We start from the raw sequence: 8942 nt of genomic DNA on the forward strand, positions 1-8942 counted from the left end.
TTTTTAAATTAATTTATTTATTATGTACACAGCATGTATGCCTGCAGGCCAGAAGAGGGCACCAGATCTCATTACAGGTGGTTGTGAGCCACCATGTGGTTGCTGGGAATTGAACTCAGGACCTCTAGGAGAGCAGCCAGTGCTTTTATCCTCTGAACCATCTCTCCAGCCCCCAGGGGCATTTATACTTAAGAATAAGCCTCTGTGTGTGATTTATTTGAGAGTTAGGTGGTGGGCCCCACAAAGAGTAAAACAAACAACAACACAGCATTATCTAGGTAGGATTAAACAATACTCTCCTTCCCTTTGTGGTGAAGCTAATTTGCTATTTTCAGCTCTGATAGTTTTCTTTTCAGGGCTGGAATGATGGTTAAGAGATTTGTCACTCTTGCAGAGGACAGAAGTTTGAGTCCCAGCATCCACACAGCAGCTCTGCCTGTAACTCTAGTTGTCTGCCCTCTTCTGGCTTCCAGGGCACCAGGCACATGCATGTGGTGCACAGGCATACGTGCAGGCTGAACACCCATACACATTTAAAAAAAAAAAAAACATGAAAGAAAAAAGTTTTCAAAGTTATTTATCTGGATTTTTTTATTTGGAAGGTTCTACATTTTATTACTGGACAAACAACTCCCCCAACTTAAAACAGGACCAAGTCTTCAGGTTAAAATGTTGAACTCCATGTGGTAGGATTGCTTGATGACCCACAATTCAGTATCAACTGTCTTGCCATCGTGTGATTCCTTACAGACCCAGCTTTGTTCTTCTCCAGTGTCTTCTCTTGGAGTTGTACCTTATTCTGTTACCAGTTTTCATCCAAATCCACTGAGGAATAGGACGATTTTGCTTTTGTTATTGGCCAGGAATCGCTTGATTCTGAAAGTCTTGTGAGAAGACATGGCGAGAAGCCAAGACAGGAGTCCTCTGCACGATGGAGGAGGAAAGGAGAAGAGCTTATCTGGATGGTTTTAAATTGGTTGGTTAAAAAAAATACCAATAGTTATGACTGTTCCTTGGATACCTGGGCATCTCAGAATGTAGGGAGACGGTGTGTGACTGACTAAATTTTCAAAGTGGTGCATGCAAAGAAATGGCAAAGGAGGAGTTGACGGAGACAAGACACAATTAGGAGGACAATGGAAGAGATGCTAAGGGCCTGGACTGCAACCGTAAAGTGAACAGAGGATTCTTGAAAAATGTTCAACCAGAGAGTCACAAAAGGTGTCTGTTGACACACCACTTGGCCAGTGAGGTTAAGTCTCGAGGATTGAAAGATATATTCCAAAGATCTGAGTGGGGTCAAAACAGGACTCCAGGCTCCTGAGACCAATAGTCCTGTAAACAAAGCACTGTCCTTTTTTATTATTAAAACAACAAAACGCCTAAGGCACCATTCACAGCTACCTTAAGCAGCTACAAGTAGGGAAGGGAATATGCCTGGTGTGCCCTCTTACCTTTGTTTTTTTGTTTTTGTTTTGTTTTGTTTTGTTGGTTTTTTGAGACACGGTTTCTCTGTGTAGCTTTGCGCCTTTCCTGGATCTCGCTCTGTAGACCAGGCTGGCCTCGAACTCACAGAGATCCACCTGCCTCTGCCTCCTGAGTGCTGGGATTGAAGGCATGCACCACCACTGCCCGGCTTCTTTTTAATATTTTAAACATTATTTTAAGTGTGTGAGTGTTTTACATGTATGTATGTGCACTATGTGCATACGTGGTGTTGGAGGAGGTGAGGGCACCTGTTCCCTGGGGCTGGAGTTACAGACAGTTTCAAACCACCATCTAGGTACTAGGAACCGAACTTGGGTCCTCTGTAAGAGCAACAAAGGCTCTTAATGGAAAAGCCATCTCTCCAGCCCTCAAAGCTCTTTTGGATGACTTGGTCTATGCCTTAAATCAGTGGAAGCTTCTGGAGTAAGTTCAGTAGATCCTTTTAAGAGCTTTCAACCCAGTGTAGCTGGTTGATGCAGTTTAGCCATGAACACAATAGCTACCTTGGAAATACAAAGCATGGCACCTCTACAGATGTATTATCTATGCCATGCTAAAATTTTATAAGAATTTAGAATATAGCTGGGTGGTGGTAGAGCATGCCTTTAATCCCAGCACTCAGGAGGCAGAGGCAGGCGGATCTCTGAGTTCAAGGCCAGCCTGGTGTACAAAGTGAGATCCAGGACAGGCTCTGAAGCTACACAGAGAAACCCTGTCTCAAAAAAAAAAAAAAAAAAGAATTTAGAATATAATATTACTGATAGGATAATATTATCAAAATATGAATGATGAAAGTCAGAACAAACCATGTCCTCATCTTCCATGTGCTTCAGGTCAGTCACTTCACAGTCCATGTCGCACCAGCTCTGGATATGTAACTGTTGGCAGGACGCTGTCCCCCACAGAGGCTGGCCCAGGCACGACTGTCAGCTGCTCAGAAACAGTGGCCACACTTGGTTGTAGGACCAGATGCCAGACATCTGTCTCCCATTATTTAGGATCAAAACAAAGCCCTGCCCAAGAGCTGACTTAACGTAGAACATGTAACCTAGACAAAGGTGGCGCTGTTGCCTGTTCAGCCTAGTATCTACCACAGAGTCTTCCATCTTCTCAACAGCTGGAGGAGTCAGGGCCTTTCCATGCGGCCTTTGCTCTTTTGTCCTTTTCTCTGAAGCTAGACTGCCTTATTTCCTCCGCTATCTTTTTAGGCTCTCCTCTTCTTGACCTTAGATTTCCCCCCCCCCCTCAGACAGGGTTTCTCTGTGTAGCTTTGCACCTTTCCTGGAACTTGCTTTGTAGACCAGGCTGGCCTCGAACTCACAAAGATCCGCCTGGGATTAAAGGCATGCGCCACCACCACCCAGCTGACCTTAGATTCTTTACAAGACTCTTGGCATCCATCCACCCTATGACCGAAAGCTCAGCAATTTTCTGGTTCCAACACCAGATCTCTTCTTCAGATCATCTTCAGATCACTTTGGAATTTGTATCATGTACCTTAATCCCTCATTCCTAGGCCGGTGTCTTCTTATTTGCTTCTCATTTGACTATATTTACACATCCCAGATGTATGTATTTCCACCTACATTCTTCTTAACCTTCACCCTACCCACTAATGTGACCTAATTATGTTTCCAAGGCTGGCCTGGAGACTCCAAGTTTAAGTGATTTTCCTAGTTCAGTCTCTCTTATGTTTTTGGTTGCGAGCCTTGCCTTTAATGGCTGAGCCATCTCTCCAGCCCTCGTTCAGTCTCTCAAACAGCTAGGACTATGGTCATGCACCACTACTCCCAAAAAGGATCCCCCTTTAAAATTACTGTTTGATTTTTTTATGTGTATGGTGTTTTGCTTGCATGTATATCTGTGTACTATGTGCATGCCTGGTGCCTGAAGAGGTTAGAAAGGGTATTGTGAGCTACCATGTGGCTGTTGGGAATGGAACACTGGTCTTTTGTTTTGTTTTGTTTTTTGAGACAAGCTTTCTCTGTATAACAGCCCGGGCTGTCCCAGAATTCTCTTTGTATACCAGGCTGGCCTCGAACTCACAGAGATCCACCCGCCTCTGCCTCCCGAGTGCTGGGATTAAAGGCATGTGCCACTATGCCTGTCTTAGAACCTTGGTTCTTTAGAAGAGCAGTACTCTTAACCTCTGAGCCATCTGGTCGGTCCTGAGTGATCCCATTTTTGTCCCTCAGTCACTGAGGCTGAGTGGATGAAACACAACAGGCTGTGACTTCACCTCCTGTGGCGGTCCGTTTTAAATTGTCAACATGACATAATCTAGAATCTTCCGGCAGGCGGGCCTTCAGGCACACCTGTGAGGGCTAGCTAGGTTAGCTCTGGAGAGTAGCTGTGAGAGATTATCTTAATTGATGTGGGAAGAAGGTCAGTTTAACTGTGGGTAGAACCGTTCTTTGGGTAGGGAGCTTGTGCTGGATAAAGTGGGAAACGGGAGCCGAAGTGTTCATTTGCTGGTGGTGGGCTTCATGTGACTAGCTGTTGTATTCCTTGCCTTGCCTTCCCACAGTACCTTGAACCGTGAGCTAAAAGAAAGCCACTTGCCCTGAAGTTGGTATTTTATCACTGCAACGGTAGCAGAAACATCCTGCCAATGGCCGGGTGCGGTGTAATAGAAAGATGGCCACTGGTAACTGATGATGCACAAGAGAAGAGAGTGGCTTATCTTTTATTCTTGTGTCTGTGGCTTTTAGATTCTAGCTGTCTTAGCAGAAAGAATTTGAGTAATGAAAATCAGTGGGGTGACTACTGTCCTGGATGAAACACCACCAGCAAAAGGGAGTTGGGAGGACAGGGTTTATTTTGCCCACACTGCCACATTACAGTCCATCATCAAAGGAAGTCAGGGCAGGAACCTGGAGACAGAAACTAATGCAGAGGCCATGGGTGCTGCTTACTGGCTTGCTCAGCCTGCTTTTTTATAGAACCCAGATCACCAGCCTAGGGGTAGCACCACCCACAATGGGCTGGGCCCTCCCTCCCATGTTGATCACTAATTAAAATGTCTCCGTAGGCAAGCCTGTGTGGCATGTTCTTAATTGAGATTCCCTCTTCTCAGATTACTATAGATAGCTTCTGTCAAGCTGACATAAAACCAGCCAGCACAGTTACAGTCCACAAAAACCCATTGTGTGTTTTATGAGTAAATAGAGGAGTCGGAGGGCTCCAAACACAAAGTAATAAGGAAATGGAAATGGTGATTAGCCTGCTTTGGTAAGTATACACTGTATACAAGTAAAATCCATGTTCCTGGGGCTGGATCAATGGCTCAGCACAGTGTGTGGGTTAGTGATCAACATGGGAGTGCCCAGGGCCCATTGTGGGTGGGTGGAGGGTGGGGTCTTATCCCAAGCACCCATATGGTGACTCACACACAGCAGTCTGTAACTCCAGCTCCAGAGGGATCTGCTGCCCTCTTCTGGTCTCCACTGGCACTGCATGTACATGATGCACAGACAGACCTTCAGACAAAACACCCATACGCACAAAATAATAATAAAAAAATTTAAAAAGAAAATTGTTGTATCTCACAGGTATATAGAACTCTGTTAGCAAAAACATTTTTGAGTATGTGATGCACACTTTTTTTTTTTTTTTTTTTTGAGCTGAAGATTGAACCCAGGGCCTTGCACTTGCTAGGCAAGTGCTCTACCACTGAGCTAAAAATCCCCACCCCTTTGCTGCACACTTTTAATACTAACACTAGGGAGTAGAGGCAGGTGGATCTCTGTTAGTTTGGTCTTGTAGTGTGATCCAGGCCAGCCAGGGCTACATAATACGACCTTGTCTTAATTTTTTTTTAAATGTTTAAAGAGATAGTAATATACTTACTGTAATTATATCATTTATTATATATATATACATTAAATTATCACACCATACCACATATATGTAAGGTTAAAATTCTAATTTTAAAGGGAAGTCTGAATCAGTAACTCACTGTTTCAGATTATGAGTTGTGGTTAGTAAACGTGGCAAGCTTATGTGGCAACCCTGAGCAGATTTTGTTGCTAGTGAATGCCTGAGTAAAACCTGATAAATTCCAGTACATATTAGTGAACATAATAGAGTTGAACTCAAAAGACATTTATGGAGAACATACTTAGTTAAAAGTTTCTAAATAAGCTTCACCTTCTGTTTATCAGACACAGATTATCAGTAGATCTCATTCCTTGAAGTTAGAATCAAATTTCCCAAATAACAGATTCATGTGGCTTTCAGAGTGCATCACTGTAATGACAAGAGACCTGATTAATAATGTCACAGAGGTATGTATACATCTGAACGGCTACGTTAGTGTGATGAGGGCAACAAAGGAAATCAAATGCATCCCGACATAAGCAGTTTAACCAAGAAAATACTGGCATGGGATTAGTGCCTGCCTGTAGGTCAGAACAGTGCCCAGCCTGGGACAGTACCATTGTGCCCAGCCCTGGGCACCATCATTGCACCCAGCCTGGGATACCACCATTACTGGTACCAAGAGATTGTGGTTTCCAGAATGAAAGAGTGAGTCTGTTGCCAACAGACAATCAAGAAGGTGGCTTGGTAAGATAGCAAGAAAGGGGACAAGAGGACAAGGAAGGAGTGTGACTAACTCCATTCTTATTTTTAAATTTCAACAGAGAGTCGCCCTGGTAATTCAACAACATCAGCAGTAGCAACAACAAAAAACCCTTTGCAGTCAAACACTTAAACACCTCAAATTCATAACTTCTCAGAACACAGCACTGAGATGAAGCAATCCCTTGAGATGAAATCCTCCAGTCACAGCCATCCATCCACTTGGCTCTGATACTGACTATTCACATGCTCTGGGGATCGCCTGTGTCAATGCCCTTCACATGATACTTTAAACAGCCTACCACAAAAATAAAATAAGGTTTCCAGTAGGTGGGGATGCAGAATGGAGACTTGTAGATGATGGCAATGTCCACAGTGGTTTTCCACCCTCATCCCAAGAATCTATTTCTTGAGGGAAAAGTACTGCCCCCATGAAGAGCATGAGTTCTAATAGAATCAGCAGCTGAATTCTTCTGGAAGGAACTCCCCTAATGGCTCCAGTGAGTCTCTATTCCATAACACAGATTCTCAAGTATTTGTAACTAATAACATCCCTTCAGTTACTGGTAGCACCCCCCACCAAGCCCTCCCTACAGATTCCTGTAACTGGAGCTCGCTGTGGATAATTCTCATTGTTAACATTAGTCTGATTGGCTAATGGCTGGGCAGGAAGAGGTTGAGCTCAAGAGCCGGATTAGGAGAATTCTGGGAAGAGGAAGGGTGGAGTCAGAGAGTCGCTGGCAAACACGGAGAAGCAAGATGAGAATGCTGTGTGAAGAAAATGTACCAAGCCACATGGCTAAACATAGATAAGAATTATGTGTTCATTTAAGTGTAAGAGCTAGTTAGTAACAAGCCTGAGCTATTGGCTGAATATTTATAATTCATATTCAGCCTCTGAGTTGGTTATTTGGGACTGGGTGGTTGAGACAAGAAACATCCTTTTACAGGATCTCCAGTGACCCAGTCCCCACATTAGAAGTCCTGATGTAGAAGGCACTATTTTGGTCTCCAGGCTTGTCTTAGTTACTTTCCAATTGTCATGAAAGCACCATGAGCAAGGCAACTTATAACAGAGTTTATTGGGACTTACAGTTCCAGAGGGTGAGTCCATGACCATCATGGCAGGGAACATGACAGCAGGTAGACAGGGTGCTGGAGCAGTAGCTGAGAGCTCACATCTGATCTACAAAGGTGCATCGTGGGAGGGCACTAACAGGGAATGGTATGAGCTTTTGAAACCTCAAAGCACACCCCTAGTGACACACTTCCTCCAACAAGGCCACAACTCTTAATCCTTCCTAAACAATTCCATCCTCTGGGGGCCAAGCATTCAAATATATGAGCCTGCGGGGGGTGGGGGAGTCCTTCTCATTCAGACTCCACAGAGTGGTTACCATTTTCGAATCCCTTCAATTTGTTAACGTGAGGCAGCTGCATATGAGTATATAATAGTCTGACACATAGAAAGGACATCTTGTCCCCTGTTTGGTTGATGCGTCTAGTGACACAGTCCAAGATAGCCCTGAAGAAGGCTACCTGACTGGCTTTCTGAAGCCACCAAGCACTGAACTGACCTCCCTAGGCCTTTCTTCAGGTGTCCAGCTCCAGGTCAGGCTTCTTCTTCCACTCCACTTCCTGTTTTCTGAGACCCATCTGTGATTTGTAGTCACCTTTCCCATTTCATTCTGTTAGCATCTCACTGCTCTTCCAACATGTTAAGATATTGGAGAATTCTGACTCTGTCCTCCAATGCTGTTGTTCTTTTGTTTTCTCAAGAAATCTTCACACAAATCAGAAAGAAGCAAACAGGATGTTTGAGGAAAAAGAAGTAGAAGAGTCAGTTCCTAGTTTGGGCATATGCTGAGATGCCATGCATGAGGGGTAGTGTGTGTCTAAGCGTGCCTTAAAAGTTAGGATCATATTCCCCATGTCTCTCCATTTCAGGCAGAGAGGGGATAGAGAAGGCCCTCTCAGGAGTACCTTCACTGAAGTTTCAAAATAAAATGCACTTGCCATGTGTGGCTTAATCATCCAGTATGTGTCAATGTACACCACAATGCAGACATTGCTGGAATTATAGAATGTTGAAAAATCCAGAACTTGTTTTGTTTCAAATCCGTAATACCTGAACCATAGAATTATTTTGACCATATTAACAACTGAGTGGACCCACAGCACAATTTTGGAGAGAAAGACTTCACTTCAATGTTGTATGGGTGTTGGGGTGAGACATCTATTCACCCCCCAAAGGCACCAGTGGCAGGTTAAAGAAATGACTCCCCCAGCTCTACCTTGGTAAACCAGTGAGTTTAAATGATGACTTTCAGGAGCTTAGGTAATTTATAGGCAGCTACTTCCCAGAAAATGTTCTCTCCCCGAGATGCTAGTGGTATATTTATCCTCAGAGAGGGAGGGGGCTAATGAGCTTTGTGGCCTCCCCTTCTAGGAGGGAGTGTTAGCCAGTCCAATCTTGTGAGAAATCACTGCTGCTCTGCCTTTGAGACAGAGTTCAACAGCACTGCGGATGCTCTCTCTAGTGAGGGTCAAAGGGGAGTGTGTACTGGAGTTATTTAGACATTTGGCCCAATCCTTCATTCGGTGAGAAAAGAGCCAGCTCCTGAGAGTTAACTCATGCTACTTGGAGGCCAAAGCAATTATAAAGCTACTTTGGAATGTCCTCCACTATGCCTGAGAGACCCGTTCTGGACAGATGTGCTCATGTAGTCCAGTCAATTGGCATATGGAATTTTTATGTACAAATGCCTGCCGAAGTTTTACCATGTAGCATGGAAGGACAGATGGTATGCACATTACACTCAGAAGTACACTTTGCAACTGGTCTTCCCTTCCGGGCCTGCTGGCTGCTCAGT

The 8942-nt window shown here is 44.2% G+C and overlaps 1 pseudogene; it reads right to left on the bottom strand.

The window, feature by feature from the left end:
- Positions 1 to 639: 639 nt before the first annotated feature.
- On the bottom strand, positions 640 to 899 carry LOC118596035 (annotated as a pseudogene).
- Positions 900 to 8942: the final 8043 nt, after the last annotated feature.

The sequence above is a fragment of the Onychomys torridus genome, chromosome 15 (genome assembly GCF_903995425.1).
Source record: "Onychomys torridus chromosome 15, mOncTor1.1, whole genome shotgun sequence".
Taxonomy (NCBI): domain Eukaryota; kingdom Metazoa; phylum Chordata; class Mammalia; order Rodentia; family Cricetidae; genus Onychomys; species Onychomys torridus.